Raw genomic sequence first — 27,675 nt, 5'->3', positions numbered from 1 at the left:
GGTGGGCGGGGGTGGGTGAAATGGGTGAAGGGGGTCAAAAAGTACAAACTTCCAGTTATAAAATAAGTCATGAGGATATAATGTACAGAATGGTGACTATAGTTAATAATACTGTGTTGTATGTTTGAAAGTTGCTAAGAGAGTAGATCTTAAAAGTTCTCATCACAAGAAAAAAAACGTAACTATGTGCAGTGATAGAAATTAAGTAGCCTGGGGTAATCATTTTACTATACATACGTATTTCAAATCTTTATGCTGTGCACCTGAAACTAATATAATGTTATGTGTAAAATAAGCATAATACAAAATATACAGGTAGAAGGAGCAGCAAGAAATATGAAAATCTGAAGGAAGGAGAAGTCACTTCAGCATAGTGGGATTAGGGAAGGTTTCGTTGGAAGAGTTAGCACATGAGTTGGGCCTTTTAAAGATGGCGATTTGATATGTGTGAAGGGAAGAGACAGTATGCCAGGCAAGGGAACAACATGGATTTAAAAAAAGAGCAAGGAATTGTGAGATGGGGTCAAAGAATGGTGTTTAGTTTCACTTGGAGGATGGTAGAAGGTAATTTCGGAAGGTAGATTTGGGCTAGTTTGTAGAAGACGTTGAGTATGGATTAAAATGCATGTATTACTTTGGATTAGAACAGAAGGATGTGTATGCTATTTTATGGTATGAGTGAAATGACCTCACCCACAGCGTTAGTCAGGAGGGTCCAAGTTATGTCTCTTACGTTGTTAAGAGACGACATTTACATTTCAGTGGCTTAAGAAAACAAAAGTCAAAAGTTTATTTTTATTTATGCAAATTCTGCCGTGGATTCGGGCAATTCTCCAGGACAATTATCCTCTGTGTGTTGGTTGGCTCCGCAGTCTGGTCTCTGTGGACGCTGTGGCACCTTCATGTTAACACAGGCTTCCACAATGGCTGTGGCAAGAAAAAAGTTCTGAAAGGTTACCCATCTGGAACTAAGTTACTTTGTTCTAGAAGCCACACACGCACTGCTTCTGCTTACAGCTCATTGGCCAGACGAGTACCGCGGCCCTTCCTAGTGCAAGCGGGGCCTGGGAAGTATGGTCTCTGTGTGTCTGGAAATGGAGAGGACATGGATACTGAGGAGGCCTAGTAATGTCCGCCACACCCAGACTGGCAGAAAATCACTGTGATTCAGAACAAGATTGTATTTACAAACAAAACAGAGATACATAAGGCTTCTAATACTCTATTAACAGAAATTTCCCCATCTGTTGCATTTACAACTTTCAAATGAAGGAAATACTGTTTACGGTTTATCCACCCACAACGTATAATGAGAGGAAGATAGCTACTTATTTCTGTAGTCTGCCTGTTATTATCTCTAGGGCAGCACAAATTGGTGTATGTTGTATGGGGCATAAGCTCTGCCGACACACAGCTGACACCTCACTTGGCTTCAGCTGCAAGCTGCAGTCTAGTCATTATAGACCACATCTTCCAAAGGATGCCTCCTCATCAGAATGTGATGAGAGAGAAAGCCATGCTTAGGGATAGAAGAACACTGATGAAATGTGTATACACACAGTCGCCTGTATGTGGTGTGAACATGTTACATGATCTACATAAAAGGAAGATATTTTGAGAATGGAATGTAGAGCTAGTATGGCCTAGTCAGAAGTGCCTGAGCTTTGGAGTCAGAGATCAATAAGCTAGAATCCTAACTTTATGAACTAATTGCTCTGTGACTTCGAGCCTCAGTTTCTCATCTTTAAAATGGCATTGATAACAACAGAATTCTCCAAAAAGGTATTAAGGATAACAGCTAAATTTAATTAAGAGCCTGGTATGTGTCAAACTTTTTACATGTGATGTTTTATCACATCATATCTATCATCTATCCTCTATCCATCTCTCTCTCTCTTTCTCATCAGCATATGTAAGGACATTGATTCAGCTCTTATGCAATGGGAGGGAGTGTTCCAGCTTGAGTCTAAACTGATGTACTGACCTGGTGAATAAGGCCTCAGGTAGTGGGTTTGCATGAGGGATTTTTCCAGGGGTAGAGAGGAGCTACTGAAGGAATATGATAAAGTGGTTTCATGTGGGTATCTAGGAATTAGCTTGAAATAGGATGGACATTATGGTGTTTGTTGAGATTTAGGTATCCCACCACATACCCAAGACTGTACATAGCTAGAAGTAGATGGTAAAGGAGATGATGTGGAGAGACTCTGAGACACAGAGACAGAAGCAGCACTTGTTTGGTAAGTAGGTGACAAAGTGTAACACACAAGAGAAAGGAAGGCTATTTCCCTCCACCTTGGCATGAACACCATAAGAATCAGAATGTGGCTCTGCTAGAGTCTCTTGAGAGTGTGATGCTTTGAGTGCACTGGACCACAGCACCCTTGGGAGGTAATCAATATCCACCTGGTGGGCATCCTCATCTGTGACTGTGACAAGGCTGCGCTATCCTCAAGTGGCTTCCTGATCAGTTACCATATCCTCAAGGGAGAAAAGGAAAATCAACAAAAGTACCATGTTGTTGAGAATGAATGGAATACCCACTGGGATCCTTTGAAATTTTAGGGAGGCTGTGTCTTTAATAACCGATCCATAGATTCTAACCCAAGGTCTGACACAAAGGAACTCAGAAAATGCTTTATCAAAGAGTAAAAGAAGGAATGAAGAATCATCCCCATCCTCAAGTGAATGCTGTGTTTCTCTGTGGGGACAGTAGTGGCGTTCTGGATGGAACATTCTTCATTGTGCAGGACTGTGAAGAACATTTAGCACTAGCTTCCAAGAGCATTTTCCATTCCATATTTTTATTGGCAATAAAAATATCCATCACCCCATGTTTATTGTGGGGATGCTACTCCCTCAGGTTGAAAATCATTGATCTAATGGGACCCAAGACTGCTATGCAGGCTTAGAACCAATATTTCTGTGGGAAGCCATAGAGCTTCTGTAGAGTGGGACCTTTTTCTCTGTATGCTCAGGACATTGGTGACTGGGATTTTCTCTTGCTTCCTTTGGTTGGTGCCCTAGGAATCTCCTAGAAAGGAGCTCCGCTTGACATCCCCATGTGCTTTTCCTGAGCAGTGAGTCTGCCAAGACCATCCCAGTATCATCCTGAGGAGCCAATCCTGGCCCCTCAACACCACCACCGTCTTGGTCTCTGTCGTCAGAAGTCTAGAAGCTTCTAAGTACTGCATTCCAACTGGTGGAGATTTTTGAAAGAGGAGTCAAATGAGAGTAAAAATATCAGCTTTATTTATAGTCTGGTAGATATTAAAGATCAGGAAGATCAGGGCTCTTTGTCAAAAATGGTTTTGGGACTTTTTCAACCGCATAGTCCGTAAGCCATACAAGAGACTTATAGAATCTGCCTGGAATATTGTGTTTATGTATGTAAGCGGAGGGGATTACTTGGATAGGGAAGGCGAGACGAGTGAGACAGAGAGAAAGATGCCTTTTAGGATCATTTGTTTGTGTCTTTTTATTTTATTTTTTTTTTCTTTCACTTTCTGCCTCCTAAAATTCCAGCAGCAATACTGCCAGTTCTAATATTCACCACTAGGTGGCAGTAAAACAGAAATGTCTGCAAAGAAAGCAGAAATCCCTTCAGAATTATAATAAGTTTTATAGACCAAGACAACTGCAGTTGTAAAACATTATGGTGTATCAATTGGCATATTTTCTGATCAAATCTTTACAAGGTTCGAATAGGCTCATAAATACTGGTTTCTCTAGTTTGGCCTATTCATGCTTCATGCTTCTGTTTAAGACATTTTGGAGGCTGGGAATCCTGCAAATCGTTGAAATATCAAAGCAATATGCCACTGACAATTTGTTTTCCTGTGATTGAGGGAAAATATATATGCCTCGATTAGAAGCACTACCCAAACAAGCAGAATTTGCTACATTCAAAGATGAGCTCATTTTTCATGCAAGGCACAGCCCAGGCTGGAGTGAACCAACAGCTAAATCGTTTTGCTACTTGATTTTTATAAGTGAGTCCAATTCCCTTACCATTCCCACTAGAGTCTTATTATGCAGGGATGTTTCCATTTTTTTTCTAATAAATGGTAACGAGCTGATGATAAAGTCAGGCTTTAGGATAAATGCATAAAATCATAGCGAAGGGGGTGACATCAAAATACCCTTTTTCATTGAAGTGTTGGTCTCATGTGGGTGGTTGAAAAGAAAAGTGAATTGGTTTATGACTATCAGCATTTGATAATGGGGAAACTGAGGCCTAGCTGTTAAGTGACTTGCCCAAAGACATGTGACTAATGAGTGATCTAACCATACTGTGAAACTAGGTTTCCCTTAAGGCAATGGGTGGGCTGTGAAACTGATTACCGTTAGAGAACTATTCAAGAATTTTTGGATACCAAAGCAAGTTGAGTAGGTAAGCTTCTTTCTGTTTTTTGCAGATGTGCACACGGATTGTTTTAGAGAAAAGGGTGACATTTCTTGAAAAGGTAGACCATCATATGGTGACTGCTTATTTTATATACTTAGATAAGGATCTTGTCTCTGGCCAATCATTTGTGATAGATTCTGCCTTAGGGAACATCTCTTTGGCTTCCTTCTCAGAGCTAATGCTTACGTTCGCTTTGCTCTATCTAGAATCCTCTGCTTCTGTTTTCACCTGGATAAATTCTGTTGAAAATGAATTTGGTGGCCCTTTGATGTGTTCCCCAGATATCCTTCCTAGGTACTTTCTCCAGGGAGGAACAGTTCTTTGTCATCATTGCCTGAATTTCCATTAGATGCAAGGTGGAGACCTTATCTGTTTTGCTTGTCGTTATATGCATGGAAGTGCTTGACGCATAGGAGATCCTTGAATAATTACTGTATGAGAGAATAGAGTGATCCTAACCCTGGCTTTTACACAATGATACTCTTTTTGAAGATGGAATATTTATTTGATAATTTGAAATAATACAGAGTATAAAATGTTTAATGTATATTGCATATTAAATGTATTGTAATCATTTTAAATAACTGAAAGTTTTAATTTTATCACAGTAATTATATATGCATATAATTATACTATGTTCATATATATATATATATATCAATTTATCTATCAGATATATATAAACTTGTTTGTTTTGCTCTAGGGAAAGAGAGACTAGTAATTATTGATCCTTGCTCTGCAGCAGGCACTGTATTTAGGTCCTTGTACATATTGATGCTATTTAATCTTCAAATATAAGCAGTTTGAGTGACTAAATTAGAGCTCAGATAATTATATGGCTTGCCACGCACTCAGAATATAAGGAAGCTGAGTTCACACCCAGACCTACCTTCCTCAGAAGTTCCTGGTATTCCATTCTCCAGAAGTGAATGGGGCTCAGAGAGCAGGTGTCCCTTTCCTACTGTCAGACAGCTAGTCAGTGGCAGAGCTGAGTGGTAGAATCTGGGACTCCCGACCTTTACAAGATTTCACAAGGCCCAGACTTTCCATCAGCTCTGTTTACACTGAGAAATGCATTAATTTGGCAATTGTCTGGGCCCCATGTGAACAGCTGCTAACTTGTGGTGTTAGCTAGTTCACAGATTCCCTGGTCCTCTTGACTCCAGCTTCTGCAGCAGTTTAGGATTGGGAAATACAGATTTTGTCATTCATTGGCTTGTATGTAAAAATCCATTTTCCAGCTCTCCCACTCCTTAGTCTCGTCCTAAGCCATCTTGCTGTGCATTTGTCAAGGACAATTGTCATTTTCAATTTGGAGAGAATAATTCAAGTCAGAGAAAACTAAGCACCAGAATTCATGAAAAAATATATTAGGAACAGTTTAAAAATGGGAATGGCTGTATTTGCTCTATAACAAGCAGAGCATTAAAAAAAATCAATAATAAGAACAACAACTAATGGTGATAATGTCTTCCCTGACTCATAGGGATATTTAAGAGTAAAATGATGTAATTGATGGGAAACACTTTGAAAAATAAAAGCAGCATGCAGCCCAAGACATTATGATGACTATACGATCGTCCTTAAGCACAGCTAAAAGTGAGCCTTATCTCCCTCAGGACCAGATGTCATCAATGAGAAATCATTTGTATAATTCCCTAAGCGCAAAGGATGTCTGCAGGGCTCCAGGCTCTTATACTTGTTGTTATGATCTCTCCATAGGGTGTTCCATGGATATGGCCCAGGGCAAATTAGAACTTCTCTGAGCCTTTGTTCCCAGGTCTGTGAGATGGGGATTAATCTTATTAGTAATGGCTGCCTTCTACAGAGCAATTATATGTGCCAGGTACCAAGCATCTGGGGTTTATCATTTCATTTAATGCTTACAAAGGAAATGCCTTATTTTATAGATGAGGAAAATGAAGCATAGGGCAGTGAAATATATAGGCCTAGATCACACAGCTGGGGTATCGTGAAGCGTGTAGAAATCCACAGATCTTAACTTAGTCACTGTGTGTGGTGGCTTGTGCAGATCTGACTCTCCAACATGCTTTTCTCTATCCCCTCTTCTTCTTTGGGCAGTCACCACTCCTCCAGAACATAGTCCATAGTATTCCGTGCCTGTCCATGTCACCACAGGGTAGGAGTGTGACCAGGCCTAGCCAGTCACAATAATACGCTCACTCTAGCCCCATTAACTGACTCAAGGGCTGGGTACAGGATGAAGGCCTGGCCAACCAGGATCCCTAGGATTTATATATATAAAAGTGGGGAGAGAGACTGTCTCTCCTGTAGGATTGCCAGCCAGGATGAGGTAAGAAGACTCAAGAAGACTGTTTACAATAGGAAAGAACGAAGCCAACAGAATAACAGAGGCAAGAGATGGAGAGCATTCTGGCTGCATCCTTTAAGCCCCTAGGCCCAGCAGTGCTTGAGGTGAGATCCACCCCACGCTTTCCAGTCATGGGAGTCCGTAAATACCATTTTTTTTTTAAAAAAAGACATTTTTTTAGAGCAGTTTTAGGTTCACAACAAGGTTGAGAGGAAGGTACAGAGATTTCCCATATCCTTCTGCCTCCACACATGCTTAGCCTCCCCCATCATCACCCACCAGAGCTGTACGTTTGTGACAATTGACAAACTTACATTGACCCATCATAATCACCCAAAGCCCATAGTTCACATTATGGTTCACTCTTGGCGTCATACATTCTATGGGCTTAGACAAATTTATGATGACATGTTTCCACCACTGTAGTATCATACAGAGTAGTTTCTGTATGATACTAAATAAATTTTTTTTTAATTTATTTACTTTTGGCTGTGTTGGGTCTTTGTTGCTGCTCGTGGGCTTCCTCTAGTTGCAGCGAGCGGGGGCTACTCTTCACTGCGGTGCGCAGGCTTCTCATTGCAGTGGCTTCTCTTGTGGAGTACAGGCTCTAGGCTCACAGGCTTCAGTAGCTGTGGCACACGGGCTCAGTAGTTGTGGCTCGCAGGCTCTAGAGAGCAGTCTCAGTAGTTGTGGTACACGGGCTTAGGTGCTCACGGAGCAGGGCTCGAACCCGTGTCGCCTGCATTGGCAGGCAGATTCTTAACCACTGCGCCATCAGGGAAGCCCTAAAAGTCCTCTGTGTTCTGCCTATTTACCCTGACCTCCCTCTCCTCCATCCCTGGCAACCACTGACTCTTTCACTGTCTCCATGGTTTTGCCTTTTTCAGATGTCATATAGTTGGAATCATACTTTTCCAGATTGGCTTCTCTCACCTAGTAATATGCATTTACGTTTCTTCCATGTCTTTTCATGGCTGGATAGTTCATTTCTTTTTAAAGCTGAATAATACTCCATTGTCTGGAGGTACCACAGTTTATTGATCCATTCACCTACTGAAGGACATCTTGGTTGCTCCCAGGTTTGCGCAATTATGAATAAAGTTTCTATAAACATCTGTGTGAAGGTTTTTGTGTGGACAAAAGTTTTTAACAAATACAATTTTAAAGCTAATTGAATTAGATTTTTGGCATTTGCAACCAAAAAAATTTCTGAGTAATATAATAGGTAACAAAGTTTGTTTATACACATTGTCTTCCTTGGTTCTTCCAACAACTCTGTTCCCTGTATTCTTATGAGTGGCTTTTTCTAATAGAAATAAGAAGAACCAGAAAAAAACTAATGACACACTTGATATTTATACTCAGTGTTTGTGCCTCCAAAGACCTTGTGTTTTCCATACTATCCTGCTAGACACAGAAGGTAGAACCAGACATGCTAATGAGCTTTGATTTTACTGTAAAACAAAGGCAGATAATCTGTCATATTAGAACAATCTCTTTTTTAAAATAATTAATTAATTAATTAATTTTTGGCTGTGTTGGGTCTTCATTGCTGTACATGGGCTTTCTCTAGTTGCAGTGAGGGGGGCTACTCTTTGTTGCGGTGTACGGGCTTCTCTTTGTGGTGGCTTCTCTTGTTGCGGAGCACAGGCTCTAGGCACCTGCAGGCTTCAGTAGTTGTGGCACGTGGAATCTAGAGTTCAGGCTCAGTAGTTGTGGCTCACGGGCTTAGTTGTTCCACGGCATGTGGGATCTTCCCAGACCAGGGCTCGAACTCATGTCCCTTGTATTGGCAGGCATATTCTTAACCACTGCGCCACCAGGGAAGCCCAATAATCTCTTATTTATTCTGATTATCCCCAAGAAGTTAACAAACGTTTTTCTAGTTATTTAGGCAAGTAAATGCCCCAGACTTATTTTAATAATATTTTGTTTTAAATACATTTGACACTTTCGTGCCTTTTTGACAACAGAACTGTAATCATGATTGTACTTTTTACTTGATGATCAGGGTCATAATTTCCCCTGTCATAACAGACAACACTCTTTGTTGTTAATGTGATTGTTTAACTTTCCAATTAGATGGTAAGGTCCATGTGGGTAGACAGTATGCTGTCATTGTCACTGTCATCATCATCACCATCATCATCATCCCAGTTCTTAGCCCAGTACCTGGTATCTACTGTTAACTAAAGGCCTGAGTCATGAATGCATGCATAACAGGCATAATTGTAAAATGAGCTGAATAATTCTAATGCAATTCAATTACAAATGTTTAAGAGGCTACTGAAATATGCAAGATTGGTTCTTCATTTAGCCCCAGATCACTAAGGTTTTTGTCTGCTTTTTTTTCACATTCCTTCCTCTTTTCCAACATGTTTTGCTGTTCATATGGGTCTACAACTGTGGGTGTTATATAGGTGTGTGTAGAAAGGAATGACCAGTCTCTAGTATCTGATAGGTCCTGGCTCTGTCGTTCAATATTTGTGTGTCCTTGAACACACCCCTTAACATCTCTGACCTTCACTCTCCTCCGATGCAAAATGGTAATCCAATAAGCTACCCCAAAGATGTGTGATAAGGATTAACTGTAATAAGGCTATCAAGTCACCCAGTAGGTGAACCACAAACATGTTTTAATGAGATGTTAAAGAATCATGTTCCAGAAGAGTAGGACACTGAATGCCAAAGTATTAAAATGAGGTGAGGGACAGTGCTGCCTGGATGGGGGAAGTGCACAGGGGAATGAAGGTATCACTCAGAGGGTTTCCAGTGTGGTTTTGATACTGCAAGTGCCAGGCCAGCCTGAGGCCAAGATCAGGTTGTGAATAAAGAGGTCTTTCTGAGCAATGGAAGGAACACATTTGTTTTCAGAGCAAAGGACTCTTTCCTTTAGTAAGTGATGAAGTCAGTGTACATGAGTCCCATTGCTTTAGATCCCCATTGCCATCACCTGCGTGTGCAAACCACAAACACCTCCAGGGACCAACTCCAGACAGCTTTGTGGGACATCAAGCTGTTGCTATGTCATCACTTTTTCCTTTCCTGAGGAACATCATCTCTGTTCATCAAAGATAATGGAAGATTTTTTAAAAAGATAAAGGAAGATAAATATTAGGAAAGCAGTTTGGGATGCAGGAGATCCTTAGACCTTGCTACTTACTTAGCCTTTCAAAACATATCTAAATAGATAACTATTGATTACTGTGTTAGCAGGAGAGGGTGGCTGTTGAGAATATGGTCTGGAAGTCACATCGACAGGGATTCACATCCTTGCTTCTGTCTTTACCGGTTTTGTGACTTTGCACAGGTATCTAACCTCTCCAAGCCTCATTACACTCACCCATAAAATAGGTATAAAGTACGTCCTTGGCATGACTGAAGAAGAGCCCAGAGCTTGGTACTTAGCAGTTAACTGACTGTCGCAGTTGCTTGGATTTTTGTACAAGTCATATCAGTGAATCCGAGAGCTAGCAGGACAGAGTTCGCTCAAGGTAGAACATCCCTGGCTGTACTGCATTGTTGGACTCTCCCTCCCTCTCTCCTTTCCTTTCCACTGTTTTTATTCAGTCCTTTGTATATTTCTTTCTTCCTGTCTTTGTCAAACATCTCTTTAAAAAGAATTTTTTTTTGCAGTATAGTTGATTTGCAGTGCTGTGCCAGTCTCTGCTATACAGCAAAGTGACTCAGTGATACACATATTTTTAAAGTCAAACATCTCTTGATCATTTACTTTGTTCCTACAACGGAGCAATCAAACTTCTTTACAAAGTACTCTTGTGGACATTCATTTTGCTTTTACATATTTTTCATTTTACAAAGTACATTTATATAATGTGTGTTGTTTTATTTCAATACATTTTATTTACCTATGATATATATTCAGAAAAATGTATGAATCACAAGTGGTCAAGTAATTTTTACAAAGTATGTGTACCTATGTAACCAGCACTGAGATAAAAAAGTGAAGATTTCCTATACCCCCCCCCGCCCCGCAAATCTCCCTGTGCCTCTTCCTAACCAAAGGTAACCGCTGTTCTGCTTTCCAACAACTTAGATTAATTTTGCCTGTTTTTGAACTTTAGTAGATGGAATTATATACTCTTACGTGTGGTTTATTCCTTTCAATTAGTTTGTGAGATTCATCCATGTTGTTACTTGTAGCAATAATTCTTTCTTGCTGCTGTATAGTATTTTTTAAAATTCATTCTACTATTAATGGACATTTGGGTTGTTATGAATTCTTCTGTTTGTCTTTTGATATACGGGTAAAACAGAAACACATTTCTGCTGGTTGTATACCTAAGAGATAAATTGCTGTGTTGTAGAGTGTAAATCTTCAGCTTGATTAGGTACTGCATAAGGTTTCTCAGAGTAATTCAAACAATTTATTCCCCCACCAGCGGAGAATGAGAGTTCTAGTAGCTCCACATACTTACCAACAATCGGTATTGTCAGAATTCTTATTTATACCCTTTCTGTTGGGTGTGTAGTGGTATTATTTTTATATCAATTTGCATTTCTCTAACACCTAATGAAGTTGAGTGTCTTTGCAGATGCTTATTGGCTATTTGAATATCTCCTTTTGTGAAGTGCCTCTTCAGATTTTCTGTCTTTTTTCTTCTTGATTTGTAGGCTTTTTTTTTTTTTTTTTAATTCTGGATACGGGTTCTTTGCTGTATACATATGGCAAATATATTCTCCCAATTTGTGGTTTACCTTTTCACTCTGTTTATATATGTATTTATTTATATATTTATATTTTTAATTTTTATTGAAATATATTTGATTTACGATGTTGTTTTAGTTTCAGGTGTACAGCAAAGTGACTCAGTTATATATATATATATGTATATATATACACACACACTATACATCCTCTTTCATTATAGATTATTACAAGATATTTTGTATAGTTCCCTGTGCTATATAGTAGGCCCTTGTTGATTATCTATTTTATATATAGTAGTGTGTATACTTTAAGTTTTAGGGATTTTCTGTTTAGATTTTTGTTATTGTTTTCTAGCTCTAAACCACCGTGTTCAGAGGGCATATTATGTATGACTTAAATTATTTGCAAGGTGTTGAGACTTGCTTTATTGTCAGGTGTATTGTCAATTTTGATAAATGTTTTATGTACACTTGAAAATACTGTGTGTACTGCTACTGTTGCTCTCAGTTGCAGTGTTCTATAGCTGTCAGTTAGTTCCAGAGTATTATTTGTTCTATTCAGATCTTTTTTTGTTTGTTTTTACTGATATTTTTGTCAGTGTATATACTGGTTATTGAGAGAGGCATGCTAATATTTCGATGATTATATATTTATTTTTTCTTATGTCAGTTTATATTTCATGTATTGTGAATCTATGCAATTGAGTTCATATTAATAAGTGTTAAATCATCCTTTTATCCTATGAAAATTTTTTTTTAATTTCTAAAAGTGTGTCTTGGGACTTCCCTGGCGGTCCAGTGGTTGGGACTCTGCGCTTCCAATGCAGGGGGCATGGGTTCAATCCCTGGTCAGGGAACTAAGATAACACATGCTGTGCGGCACAGCCAAAAATTTTGTTTAAAAATGTGTCCTACCTACATTGTCTGATGTAGTTGTTTTTCTTTTTTTTAAATTAGTGTTTGCATGGTATATATATTTTCATTTGTGGCTGAAGCTATGGATGCCCTGCTGGTATCTCCTCAGCACTCAGTCTTCCAGGAAATGCTAAATCATCCCACTGAGTCCCATAAGCACCTTCAACTCTCTGCCTGACATTTTTAATTGACTTCTGTGGCAGACAGGAAGTAGGGGGAGTTAGTAGTTCTCCAGGCAGAGCCCTCTGCCAATAAGGTGTGGGAGTTTAAGGATAAATACCTCAGTTTTCTAACCCCTCAGTTGAGACAACTGTGATATATATTTTATACCATCCCACATCAGTCCATAGCAGAATTCAGTTACAATTGCCCCAAGAATTAAACTGTTCATTAATGCATCCAGTATCCTTCCTTTCCCTGTCTTATTTTCTCATTCCCTTACATATGATCCTGTCATCACTTAATAGTAAACTATTTGCACTCAAATACTTGTGTCAGGGTCTGTTTCTGAAGAAATCCAGCCTAGGAAGCTATCTTTTACTTACAGTTTGTCTAATATCTTTATATTTAAAGATGGAGCATATTGTTGTGTTTTGTTTTATTCAGTCTGTTAATTTTTGTTTTTAATCAAAACATTAATCCACTTACACTTAATGTGTATACTGGTGTATTTGTGTGTTCTGTTTTCTCTCATGTCTAGCTTCATTATTTCTCCTCTATTAACCTGTTAGTTATACATTCTTTTACCATACTTTTCGTGGGGATCCTAGAAATTACAAGCACACTTAACTAATTACAGTCTAATATAAATTAGATCTTTTACCACTTCCCAGATATTGCTGATTGAGAACATTCATACTCCTTTTATTCTTTTCCTGATTTTTGGTTATTAATGTCAAGCAAAGTAACACATACATTTTAGAGTTCGCAAGACATTATTATCATTGTTTATAGATAATATTCATTTAGGTTTATATACTTGATGTACCTCTACCAATTGTCCTTAATTCTTTCCTGCATTTTGATTTTATTGCTTAGAATCATTTTCCTACTGTCTGAAGAGCTAACTACTTTAGTGGGATTCTGTTGACAATGAATTTTCTCAGGGTTTTTTGTTTGCTTGTATAGAAACATTTTTATTTACTCTTTACTTTTTTCTTCTTTATATGTGACATTGTTTTTACTTAGGAACAACTTACATACATTCAAAGCACAAAATCTCAGCATTCAGCTTGATGAAGTTTTATGTATACCATCCAAATCAAGGTTTTGAACATGTAGAGCACTCCAAGACGTTTTCCCATCCTTCCCTACAGACACCACTTTTGCTATAGAAGTAACTGCAATTCTGTGTTCTTCAACAATACGTTAGTTTTGCCTGTTCTTGAACTTCATACAAGTGGTACCATACAACATGTACTTTTGTTTCTGGCTTCTTTGACTCAACATTAGGTCTGTGGAATCACCTTTTATGTGTAATAGTGGGTTTTCTTTTTATTGCCATGTAGTATCCCATTGACTCTATTACAATTTATTTATCCACTCTATTATTGATGGACACTTGGGTTGTTTTTCATTTTGGGCTATTAATAATAAAGCTGTGACGAACATTATTGTACAGGCTTTCTTTTGGTAGGGCATAAATACTTATTTCTGTTCAGTATGTACCATTTCTCATTGGTTTTAGTTTTGGGAGTTAATAGTTATTTCCTTTAAGAACTTTAAAAAGCATTTTTATAGTTTTATGGCCTCTAAAGTTTCTATTGAAGAGTCAGGCATTAAGTTTTACTATTGCTCCTTTGAAGATAAATGTGCTTTTTCCTCTGGCTGCTTTTAAAATGATTTTGTTTTTGGTTTTTAGTAGTCTTATTATGATATTCCTAGGTGTGGTTTTCTTTTTATATATCCTACTTTAATCTGTGGCTTAATATCTTGTCAATTTTTGATAATTTTCAACTGTCAACTTTCAAATATTGCCTTTGATCCTTTCTTTTTCTTCTTCCTTTACACAATTCCATTATATACATGATAGAGCTTTATAGCCTCTCTCATATGTCTTTCTTGGTACTTACTAAAATTTTCATCTTTTCTTGCTCTCCCTGTTTTAGCTTGAATAGTTTCTATTGACCTAACTCCTGGTTCACTGTTATGTCCATATAGAATTCTTAATTTTGATTATTATATTTTTTAGTTCTAAATTTTTAATTGGATTTTTGTAAGTGCCAGTTCTCTGATACATTCTCCATCTTGTCATCTCCACATTTTACTGACATTTATTTTTTTAATTAAGTTGGACAAAGGCTTTTTAAAAAATTTATTTATTTAATTTATTTTATTATTTTTTAAAAATTTTTGGCTGTGTTGGGTCTTTGTTGCTGCACGCAGGCTTTCTCTAGTTGTGGCAAGTAGGGACCACTCTTTGTTGTGGTGCGCAGGCTTCTCATTGTCGTGGCCTCTCCCGTTGCAGAGCATGGGCTCTTGGTGTGCAGGTCCCAGTAGTTGTGGCATGTGGGCTCAGTAGTTGTGGCTTGTGGGCTCTAGAGCGCAGGCTCAGCAGCTGTGACACACAGGCCTAATTGCTCCTTGGCATGTGGAATCTTCCCAGACCAGGGCTCGAACCCGTGTCCCCTGCATTAGCAGGTGGATTCTCAACCACTGTGCCACCAGGGAAGCCTCTACTGACAGTTATTTTAAAATTCATGTCTGATGGGTTCCCAAACCAGGTCATCTCCTGTTCTTTTTCCATTGTCTGTGGTTTTCCTGTTATTCTTGTTTGTTAATATGTCTGTTATGTTTAATTGAATGGCAGACATAATTTATGGGAATTTGTGGAAGCTCTTGGTGATGTCATTTGCCTCTAGAGTGAGTTTGCCATATGCTCAAGATCGTCAATAGAGGGCAGGTCACACGAATACAGTCTGAGACTGAGATGCATTGAAGCTGGGCTGCAAATTTGGTAATGTTCCATTTGCGTCTGGTCCATCCCATATCTGGAGGGTAGACCCCCACAGACATTATTTATTTGATTCTTATATTGTATCAGGTAGGATTCCCTGGGAGGCTGCAAGTAAAACAAAAAGTAGCTTAAACAGAATAAATTTATCATCTTACATAACAAGAAGTTCAGAGATAGGCTGGTTCTTTGGCTGCTAATTCGTAAATGCACCCCGGATCTAGCTTGGGTTCTTTAAAATTCTCTTGGCTGTTCTCATGGTTTTATGGTCGCTGCAGTTATGGGTCTCATATGTAGCTAACACTATCCTGAGGTAGGAAGGTGAAGTTGTCTTTATGGGGCTCTGTGTAAGCGTGAATAATCCATCTTCTGGAGGCCTCCTTCCCCCAGAGTCTTCCCTTCATGTCTCTTTGGCAAGAATTTTGTCACATGCCTATGCCTAAACCAGATTTTGTCAGGAGCAACGGAAGGGCCATGTTTGACTTAGACTAGTCAAGATTAACCACTGAGGCCTGGGGAGGGGTCCTTCCTCTGAGCATATAGCCAAGGAGAGTGTGAACACCTAAGCAAAACTGGGACCTGATTAACAAAGAAGGAAATAATATGTATCTGTCACTTGGAGAGATAGCTGGGTCTCATACAGCAATCCTATGAGAAGCATATTATTGTTGTCGATCCAGTTTTAATTATGAAAATTCTGTGATTTGTAGAGTTTGAATACCTAGCACAAGGTCAGTTATTTGGTGTCAGAGTCTCTATTAAAATAAATATCATCTGATTCCAGATTCTTTGTTCCTTTTCTTAAAATTAATAAATAAATTTATTTATTTATTTTTGGCTGCATGGGGTCCTTGCTGCATACAGGCTTTCTCTAGTTGCAGCGAGCGGGGGCTACTCTTCGTTATGGTGCACAGGCTTCTTATTGAGGTGGCTTCTCTTGTTGCAAAGCATGGGCTCTAGACGCACGGGCTTCAGTAGTTGTGGCACACGGGCTCATTAGTTGTTTCTTGCGGGCTCTAGAGTGCAGGCTCAGTAGTTGTGGCGCATGGACTTAGTTGCTCTGTGGCATGTGGGATCTTCCCAGACCAGGGTTTGAACCCGTGTCCCCTGCATTGGCCAGGGAAGCCAATGTGTGCCCCCAGGGAAGCCCCTCTGTGTTCTTTTGAATGCCTTGCAGTCTTCTGACAAGGATAGAAGTTTCCTTTTTTTTTTATAACCGCCGCTATAAGATGTTCACACATACCAATGGGGTAGATGTCACCATTTTCTTCACCCTGCCTTTCCAGATCTTAGCAGAAATGTCATGAATGGCCAATCAGGATGAGAATGTTGTGGGGACGGTGTTAATCACCTATAGATCTAAGATTGCCTAAATTTTTAATTTATATATTTATGTGGCCATTCCTCAATAAGTAGTGGATATAAGCCACCTAGGGCCTAAGCATTATAAGGTGTTGCTATTCAAGATGTAACCGCAAGGGACAAATTAGATTTTTCACTTCCGTTAGCAAATATGATTTGTGTCCATTCTCTGCTGCCATTCATAATTTTGAACTCCACTCTACTTAAGATATTCCCTCTCAGCGTCAGCTGAATGATTTTCACAAGAATCTGTCTCTTTGAGAAGTACCCCTAGAATGATGGATTAGTGGTCCTGACAACATTTGCTAAGTTAGGAGCCCGTTAGCCCTTTCCATTTCTCTCCTCCAGAGTGGAGGTGGGGAGCCATGAAGCCCTGCCATCAGAAGAGTTGGAGAGTAGACCTCTTCATGACAAAGCAGCTGGAACAACCACAACTGCAGCCCTTGAGAGCAGCTCCTGCCACGGGGTCAGAGGAGCAGCATTTTATGTTCCTTTGTAGAATAAACTGAATATTTTTATAAGAAACAAATCTTCCATCTATAATCCTGTTCCCATTAGTGGGTCAAGGCAAGAGCAAACCGGAGAGGCTTAATTTACTTAGGAGACATTCAGTATAAATACTATATTCCCTTGTGTGATGTTCTTGTTCTGTTAGCCTTAATACGTGCAAACAAAGATGACTTACCCAAAGTTTTGATATGCTCGAAGACCATCCTTCTTATAACAGGGTGTTCTTTCTCGGCTGGGTGTCAAGAAGATCTCAAAAGTCTACATCAACACAGCATGTATTTTCCCTCTGCTAAACTACCATACAATCTGTAATTGCTAACCCCACAAGTTTGAAAGTTTACCTTAACATTTGTGGGAAGCAGATGGTTTTCATACACTGCCAACCTGTTGTTACCAAAGCATTTTCCAAGAATTGTTTCCCAACCACAGTCACTAGCATAATTAACCTTTCTGTGGATTGAATAAACAAGAAAGTGATCACCGATCTGCCTGAAAGCCAAATGCACCATTCAAGATTTGCCTCAGAGCAAGCTCTGGGACACATGTAAAACCACATGTGGCATGATGAATAATCAATTTTTGGTATGTTTTCTGGTGGCCACTATTCCTTCCTCTGTCTCCTCCTCTATTCCATAGTGCACCCTGTGGTTCTGGTCCTGTGTTCTTATTTACCTGTTTCTGTCTGCCGCCATTGGTCTGGCTAGGTCCCAAGATAGTCTTCTGAATAGAATAGTAACCAGGCAAGAAGTGTCTAGGCTGTGAGAGAAAATGGCCTCAGATTTGAAGCTTTAGGATCAGTGCTTCACAGCTGTTTGTTTCCCTACAGGCTTCATCTGGCCTTTTTCAATACCTGTGAATTTCCTGCCGCTGCCCCTACCCTCCCCACCTTCCTGGTCTTTGCCCTGTGTTTTGTTATGAGTGTCTTGCTGATTTCTCTCACTCTCTCTTTGGTTTATATTCCACTGTTTCTTCTGACTTTTAAAAAACTTTTTACTTTGAAACAATTACAGATTCATAGGAAGTAGCAAAAAAAAAAAAAAAAAACCCCAAAAACCTAACAAACAAAACGTGCAGAGGTCCCATGTATAGCTTTCAATTAGTTTTTCCTAACGATTACATCTCCCATAACTATAGTACAATATTCATACCAGGAAGTTGACATTGGTACAATCCACCGGGTGTATTCAGGTTTCAACAGTTTTAGATGCACCCGTGTGTGTGTTTATGTGTATGTGTGTGTACATGTGTGTTCTGAGTTTTAAAGAGGAAACATCTGCCTGACTTTGGAATGGCTCAGAGTCAGATTCAATAAACATTCATTAAGTATATGTATGAGACATTGACAGATAATTCACATGAGCTCGTTCAGTTGATCTTCACATCAACCCTTTCAAGAAGCGATTATGTTATTTATTTTACCTGTGAGGAATTCAAGCAAACTGCACAGAAATCCTGTGATATTCCCAAGGTCATCTAAGTAACAACCTGATTCCAAGGCCAGGGCTCAACGATGCTGCTTGCCTGGTCCTTCAGCCTCTGTGTAGACCATGGCCTTTCTTTTCATGCACTTTATTCAAGTCATAGCCTGTCTTGGACCTTAGCTTTGCAGGGGCCTCCTACTTTCCCGCCTCCCTGGCTACTGATCCATAGCCTAGACTCACTTCAGGACAGAATAAAACTCAGGTCTTTTAACTCCTGGTGAAAGTTCTCCACACTGATTCTTGTCAGAGTGGGGGAGGATGTTTTCCCCTTCAGAATAATAAGTACCACTGACTGATGTGTCATGAGCTGTGCTAGCCTTCTTGCCTCATGTTCACTCTGAGAAGTCCTATGAGATAACTATTATTATTATCCCCATTTTACAGTTGAGGACACAGGCTCAGAGAGCATAAGTGACTTAGCATCAGGCACAGAATTATCAGGTGGCAAAACCGGGACTGGGACTTGTGGCTGTCTGACTCCAGACCTGTATTTGGGACCTATAGTTCTTGCTTTGAAAGTGTCAACTGAAAAAATGCACAATGTGAGGGTTGTGAGTGAAGTTTTATTGGGGGCAAAATGAGGACTCTAGCCTGGGAGATAGCATTTCAGAGGGCTCTGAGAAACTGCTCCAAAGAGGCAGTGGGGGAGGTCAGTGTTACATACGATTTTAGTGAATGGGGTACGTGCAGTCAAGCACACATTTTGGCAGAGGCTGGCTGCTAGTCACGAGGAGCAGATGTCACCGTTAATGATTTTAGTGCTTTTGTAGACATGAGGAGAGGCAAGAATTGGGCTCATAAAATCTCCTGAATATATCTAACTATATGAAGACCTCTTCTGCCAGTTTTTCCCAGAGCACAGAGTGCCTCATTCCTGATCTCCACCCTAAACTCCTTTTAGGGAGTGTTGAAGGTCAGCAGCTGCAGTGACTCATGATTTAATTCTTGCAGAGGTAGATGGCATGTGCCAATTTGTAGTTGGCAAAAGAAACAAATAATTAACTCATTTTCCTCTAGACATAAAAACAAAACAGAAAAGTTCAAATTGTGTGATATAGAGATAAAAGTTGGAGATTAACCCTATCAAATTACCAATGGAATTTTTCACAGAACTAGAACAAGAAATTTTACAATTTGTATGGAAACACAAAAGACCCCGAATAGCCAAAGCAATCTTAAGAAAGAAAAACGGAGCTGGGGGAATCTGGCTCCCTGACTTCAGACTATACTACGAAGCTACAGCAATCAAGACAGTACGCTACTGGCACAAAACCAGAAATATAGATCAATGGAACAAGATAGAAAGCCCAGAGATTAAACCCACGCACATATGGTCACCTTATCTTTGAAAAAGGCAAGAATATACAATGGAGAAAAGACAGCCTCTTCAATAAGTGGTGCTGGAAAAAATGGACAGCTGCATGTAAAAGAATGATATTAGAACACACCCTAACACCATACACAAAAATAAACTCAAAATGGATTAAAGACCTAAATGTAAGGCCAGACACTATCAAACTCTTAGAGGAAAACATAGGCAGAATACTCTATGACATAAATCACAGCAAGATCCTTTTTGACCCACCTCCTAGAGTTAGGGAAATAAAAACAAAAATAAACAAATGAGACCTAATGAAACTTAAAAGCTTTTGCAAAGCAAGGGAAATCATAAACAAAATGAAAAGACAACCCTCAAAATGGGAGAAAATATTTGCAAACGAAGCAACTGACAAAGGATTAATCTCCAAAATATACAAACAGCTCATGTAGCTCAGTATCACAAAAGCAAACAACCCAATCCAAAAATGGGCAGAAGACCTAAATAAACATTTCTCCAAAGAAGACATACAGATGGCCAACAAATACATAAAAAGCTGCTCAACATTGGAGTAGCTTTTGGAGTAATCCAAAGCTGTAATCCAATGTATGCTCCAATCCAGCATCATTGGAGTAATGCAAATCAAAACCACAATGAGGGATCACCTCATACCAGTCAGAATGGCCATCATTAAAAAGTCTACAAACAAATCCTGGAGAGGGTGTGGAGAAAAGGGAACCCTTCTGCACTGTTGGTGGGAATGTAAATTGATACAGCCACTATGGAGAACACTGTGGAGGTTCCTTAAAAAATTAAAAATAGAACTACCATATGACCCAACAATCCCGCTACTGGGCATATACCCTGAGAAAACCATAATTCAAAAAGGTTCATGTACCACAATGTTCATTGCAGCACTATTTACAATAGCCAGGACATGGAAGCAACCTAAATGTCCATCAACAGATGCATGGATAAAGAAGATGTGGCACATATATACAATGAAATATTACTCGGCCATAAAAAGGAACAAAATTGAGTTATTTGTAGTGAGGTGGATGGACCTAGAATCTGTCATACAGAGTGAAGTAAGTCAGAAAGAAAAACAAATACTGTATGCTAATGCATATATATGGAATTTTAACAAGCGGTACTGATGAACCTAGTTGCAGGCCAAGAATAAAGATGCAGATGTAGAGAATGGACTTGAGGGCATGGGGCGGGGGAAGGGGAAGCTGGGATGAAGTGAGAGAGTAGCATTGACGTATATACACTACCAAACGTAAAATAGATAGGTAGTAGGAAGCTGCTGCATAGCATAGGGAGATCAGCTCGGTGCTTTGTGACCATCTAGAGGGATGGGATAGGGAGGATGGGAGGGAGGCTCAGGAGGAAGGGGATATGGGGGTATATGTATACATATAGCTGATTCACTTTGTTGTACAATAGGAACTAACAACATTGTAAAGCATTTATACTCCAATAAAGATGTGAAAAAAACCTAGAGATTAAAATTAATTCATGTAGTATATTAAAATTTTGAATTATTTCCTAATAATTAAAAATTGGGAGATTTCACATAAAAATCTGGATTTCTAGATTTTCATGGTAGACCAACACAACTGGCAATGGATTCTCGGCACAGCCCTGAGTCTATGCCTTCTGGGCTGCCATTGTTCCCTGACAGCCCCTTTTCCCTGCCCTTCCAACCCTGCAGGCTTGTGAATCGTTGGTGGTTCCTCAGATAGAGCATCAAGGGAATGGGACAAAGTTGTGGCTTTAAATCACGATTCCAATAGTACCTGTGCACCTATGGCAGTCTTGAAACATCATCACGGGTCCTTTGCCATTTCATTTCATGTTTACCTTCCCTCCTGTTGAATTTGCATGAGTTTATGACTGCTTTGGCCAATAGAATCTGGGAGAAGTGACTATGTGACTTTCAAAGTTAGGTTATAAAGGTCATGCAGTTTCTTCTTGTTCGCTGGAACACCCTCTTTTGGAACTAACCTAGGACCATCATGCTGGAGAGGCCATGTGTAGGCATTCTGGTCAAAAGTCCCCTTGATCTTGGTAATCATTCCACAATGTATATGTATGTCAAATCATCACATTGTACGCTTTAAATCTAAACAATGATAGTTGTCAATTGTATCTCAATAAAATTAAAAAGAAAAAAAGTCCCAGCTGAGTCCAGCCTACCAGCTATCCCTGACAAAGCACCAGACATGAGTGAAGCCATCTTCAGTCCTCCAAACCAGCCCATCTGCCAGGTGAATACTACTGAGAGATTTCAGGGCGACTTGGAAGAGTCATACAGCTGAGCCCTGCCCAGATACTTCACTGCAGAATCATGAGATACAATAAACTGTTACTATTGTAAGCTATGGGGTAGTGGGGGGTTTTGGCAGTCAATTAGACAAAGGATTTAAAGCTCTGTGCCTTAGTTTGATCAGGTATAAAATAGAATTCAGAAAATATGTCTTGTCCTTTTCATACAGATGAAAATAGGAGCAATTTAAAGAATGGATTTAGCAACACATTGGAAAATACCAAGTACTCTTCAAATAATGTTATTATGATTATAAAAGACTGATGGCTTTGTGACCATCTTTACCACTTCACCAAGCCTCAGTTTCTTTATCTTTAAAATAGAGATATTAATAGCTATCACTGGCTGTGATTAAGTACTTAGCACAGCACAAAGCACATAAGTAGTTCCTTTTCCTTTACTTCTTTTTAGAACCTTCTAATTATTGTTTCTTCTTTGTAAGGTGTTTCAAGTTTGACTCTCCTCGGACTCATGTACCTAAACTCCAATCTCTCCCTTTTCCACATCAAAACTGAGCAATCCTGAGTGAGCTTCAATTACTCAAGATCCTTCTAAAAGGTATGGTGGGGGAGGGGAGAATGGCATGCCCATTCTTTCAGAAGCAGCATATTGCAATGAAATGAGCACAAATCTTGAAATCAAGAATTTGGTACCTGTAGGATTTCATGATGCCTCTCACATCTAGGCAACTTCAAATCAAGACAGCATATTAGAACACTTCACGAAAAGAGATGCAATGGCATGGTAAGGGAAATGGGACAGTTTACTGTCTGTGGTTCTAAATCAAATTAACTCATCCAGCTCAGGAGAAGAATACTTCCTTGATCTATTCAATATATAGCTTTTGATGTGTATTCCAAAGGATCTGATGCCAGATGTTTCAGATTTGCTGGTTGTGGTATGGTTATTTGGTACTTTTCTCTAAGGTGCTCAGCAATTTCGAGGCGGGTAATTTGTTTCATTCCCTCTGCAATTAGTTTGGAAAACTAATATTCAGTATTTATATCTATATCTGATATGCCCAAGGAGTTTGCCATTTCTTTACTTCCTATAGCCTAAGAGGGAGAAGCCTTCAAGTGATACAGATGTTGTGATAAAGACAGACTTGGTGGGGAACTTAGAAGGCACAACCTCTTTTTCCAAGATTAGATTGTTGATGGTCTGGGCCTCTTCTATTTACTTTCCCAGAGCCTGGGGTAGACCAAGGACGTGAAGACCATATAGGATAAGTGTGCCATGCAGTTTTCGGGCAGATTGTCGTGCAGTTAAACACTTGCTATAGGAGTCCATGCGTTACTGACCCTCCCAAGTTGGGCCCCAACAAGGGTCCTCCTGCTGGGTGTGGCTCATGCCAATAGAACTAGACCGAGTTTGGTTCAGAAGAAAAGGATGATCAAAGAATGGAGAGGTGAGAGCTTGCACTGGAGAATTGTTAATGGGCTTTGCTTGGTGACACCTGAAGTTGGTCTCAGTGTGTGTGGATCAGACTTACGTCATGAAGCAAGATGCAAAAAGCACTTTGTTAGTAAAGCCTGTGAATGTAGTATATATTTTTTGTTTGCTCAGCTTGAAATGCTTTTCCCTACATCCACATCCACATAAACCTAGTAACTCTCATCCATATTTTAAGACATTCTTTTTGCTCTGGAAAAACCTTACTTGAGTCATCTGAGCAAAATTATTCACTCTACTTGTTGTAGCCCTACTTTTTGTAGTACTTACTTTGATTGCAGGATAGCATTTGTTTCTATACATTGGTCTTCCTGACTAGACTGTGAGCTCTTTCTAGGTAAATGCCATGCCTGTTTCTTCTATGATAACTCACTACACAGCACGGGGGTTGATTTTGAGAAAATACCTAATAAATAATTGGATAATTATTTACAAGGCTTTGGAAACAAAATAAAAGCAGAAAAGACTTAAAGGATTTTGGAGAAGAGAAAGGGAACTTGTACAATATTTATTGAATGCCTAATATATGTCATTTAACATAGAATAACTTATTTGTTCCTCAAAGCACCCTTTAGAAAAAAAAGTATTATTGTCCTCATTTGACAGAGCAGGAACTGAAGCTCAGAAAGTGTAATAAATATATCAAAATCACACAGCCAAGATTTGGTTAATTCAGAATTTGACTTGAAATCTGTGTGATTCCAAAACCCTAAGTCTTTTATACTATCTTTCTACTTCTCAGTGATGTTAGAACTCATAGTGTATGCTCCTAGTGAACAGAATTTCTGGAAGTCTGATTTATTTTACTCCATTTTGTCAGAAGAGAAGGCTTAGCAACTTCCCAAATATCAGGCCTGTCTCCGCCTAGTGACTTCCTGACTTCCCGGCTACTTCTACGATCCAATATTCTCAGGCGGTGAAGAGACCAAGAACTTGATTAGGCTTTGGTTAGCAGTAGGTGAAAGGACTGTGCTTAAATCACATAATTTTTAAAGCTTTATTGAGGTATATTCGATATACAAAAAACACACACATATTTGAATTGTATAATTTGGTAAATAGGCATGAAAACATAGTTCCCTTGTACCTCTGTGTAGAATGGCCAGTAATGTTAAATAGAAGTGGTCCAAAGTAGTCCCTTGATTTGCTCCTCATCTTAGGGGAAAGCATTCAGTCTTCTACTATTAAGTATGATGTTTGCTTCACAGTTTTTGTAGATGTGGTTCATTAGATTGTGGTTGTTCCTTTCTATGCCTTGAGTGCCGAGAGGGTTTTTGTTTGATTTTGTCTTTTTTTTTCTAGCCAGAATTGGATGTTGGATACCATCAGAGGATTTTTCTGAATCTACTGAGATGATTATATGTTTTTCTTGTTAATCTGTTAATCTAATGGTAAATTACCCTCAAGATTCTTTATAAATTTTAGATTCCATGTATCTATGATTATAGGGTATTTAAATACTTGGATATATCTTATCAAAATTCTAGTATTGTTTTGGACATCATAAGTCTAAAGGCTAATAACTAAAAATGATATAAATATATATCTTAGGTAGTGTAGCAAATTTATACTTATTAGACTTGTAGCTGGAATTCTTTTCATCACATGGGCTTTGATATTTATTAACTTTTTCTTACCTAAAATAAAATTATTCCTGACTATACAATTCTGTATGTTTTGATACTCAGAGTCATGCAACTACTCCTAAAATCATGACACAGATTCATCTCTCTCTCTCTATGCCAAAATTCCCTTATGTAGTTTCTTTCTAGGTAAGCCCAGCACCCCCGTCCGAACCTTGAAAACCATTGATTTGTTCTCAATATTTATAGTCTCACCTTTTCCTGAATGTTGTATGCATGGATTCACACAGTATGAAGTCTTTGGGGAGGGCCTTCTTTTGTCCAGTAAAATGCATTTATGATTTGTTGATGATGTTTTGCATATCCATAGCTTGGGAGCACATTTTCTTGCCAGCTTCCTGTACGGAAATGATTATAAGCTGTTGGGAATGTGGTATATTTATTAAAAGAAAATGGAATCATATACATAAGTGGTGAAGTGGGGAGGCTATGATTTGGTTCATTGTAGTATAAAAGTCACATTTTTCAAAACAAAGAAAAACTGTGAACTATGGGCCAGCAGGTGACAATATCCTTCAAGCGCACAAACAGGAGGGACCTTGTAGGAGGTCCAAGTCCCTGCCATAGTCATTCTCTGTCTATTTTGCGTATTTAGTAGTTATTCATTAAATTCTTGCTTGATGAATTAGGCTGGATTAGATAGCACTGTTGTTATGTGTAGCCTATATGGTATTGATAGTGTGAAACAGTTAAATAAAGATGGGGTAGGTGGGGTAAGGTTTAGTGAATGGAGTTAAACTTTTCTTTCTAATGAGGGGTACATTTTCAGCTCAGGTCCCCATTGGTCAGATCCTCTGACAGAATAGGCAGTGTGAGACAAGAACAGCATGAGGCCCAGAAGAGTTTCAGCAATGATAGGAAAAATGACAGATACGGTAGATCTCATTTGGTTAGCCATTTCACTCTAAAGGTTTTCTCTAACCCTTTGGGGAAGTTGAATAGGACATAAATATCAGGTTGCCATTGTATAGTATATACAATCCAATGCAAAGTGTGCTTTTGTTAATTGTATTACAAACTGAATATTCTTAGTGCGTGAAGGAGATTCAGCTCTCAACTGATGCTCTGGATGTCTCCGTAAGGTCTTGAATAAAAAGAAACTCTCTAGATATTCTGAAGACTGGCAGGTGCATCTCAGGAGAAGCCCTCCCAATCCCAGTACAAGTCATATCTGACCCGTAGCTAGGAAACCTTCAGGTCAGGGTCGCTGGTATTGGTGGGGAGCAGTGAGCTCTGGGGTGGGTTGGGAGACTGACACTGACACTTTGTAGGACATCTGGGAAAGTAAAGTTCCCTCCCCTTAGACAGCAGGGAGCAAATTACTAGGCAAAAGAAGCCCAAACTTACAACAAAAGCTGTCAGGCACTCATTCACAGCAAATGTCAGACTCCAGACACCAACTGCTAATGTGTTAAAAAGCACTGATTAGGAATTATTGAAGCTGCCTATAAACTTTCAATTACCATTATTTAAGAAAGTCTGAAATGAGATGATTCTAATTCCACCAGCATTTTATGTTTTTCTTAGAGGTTTCAAATCTGTGAATGTCAGCATTTACAAAATTTAGTTGAGAGATATAATTATAATAAATGCATTATAAAAGAAGGAAACAGGATTGAATAAATATAAGCATCAACTTTAGATCATATGTACAGCATTAATTTTGGAATTGGTTTGTATGATGTACATAAAAAATAATATACCTTGAAACTGGGTAAGTTTCATGAGGGTAGAATTTTAATTCTATTTTGTTAATTGATATACACTAAGCCCCCAGAACAGTTTCATGCATCCAGTAAGTTCTCAAAAAATGTTGAATTGAAGTAGAGACAAGAAAGTAAAATAAAAATAAAAATTTGCAAACCAGAAGGCCTGTATAGTTGCTATGATTGGGCAAGAAATTTGACTCTAAATTTCCTAGAAACTAAAGTGAATATGAAATCATACTTGATTACATAGCGTATATTGTAAAAAGGATGCCAAATCCATTAAGGGGAAATTAAGTTCTTCTAGGGCTAAACTTTCTAAGAACTTCCCAATATAGAGATTCATAAGAATCAGCAGTGAGTTTTGGGGGTTATTTTTCATAGCAATTGTCAGTGAAAGTTGAGAGCATAAAGATAAACTTCAACATATCAGAGATAATCATGAATGGGTGGTAAAAAAAAAATGAATAAACAGAAACTTCAATTCAATAGAGTTGGGAGACCAGAAGGGGTCATGCCCTGTGACAATAGGCAGAGCCCCACAGGAAAATGAAGGGCTTCCTCTTCCTTGCTGGCAAGAGCTCCCAGTGAG

The 27,675-nt window shown here is 39.0% G+C and overlaps 1 long non-coding RNA gene across 2 annotated transcripts in view; it reads left to right on the top strand.

Moving 5' to 3' along the window:
- LOC109551068 (uncharacterized) overlaps positions 1-27,675 on the top strand; it is a 254,777-nt gene that overhangs the window by 150,919 nt on the left and 76,183 nt on the right. For both annotated transcript variants that reach the window (XR_012324548.1, XR_012324550.1), the window contains exon 4: positions 22,725-22,840. This is a non-coding gene — a long non-coding RNA (uncharacterized lncRNA). The remainder of the gene's footprint in view (positions 1-22,724; positions 22,841-27,675) is intronic.

The sequence above is a fragment of the Tursiops truncatus genome, chromosome 1, assembly GCF_011762595.2.
Source record: "Tursiops truncatus isolate mTurTru1 chromosome 1, mTurTru1.mat.Y, whole genome shotgun sequence".
NCBI lineage: Eukaryota > Metazoa > Chordata > Mammalia > Artiodactyla > Delphinidae > Tursiops > Tursiops truncatus.
The sequence above is the reverse complement of the archived record's forward strand: the minus strand, read 5'-3'. Positions and strand labels throughout refer to the sequence as shown.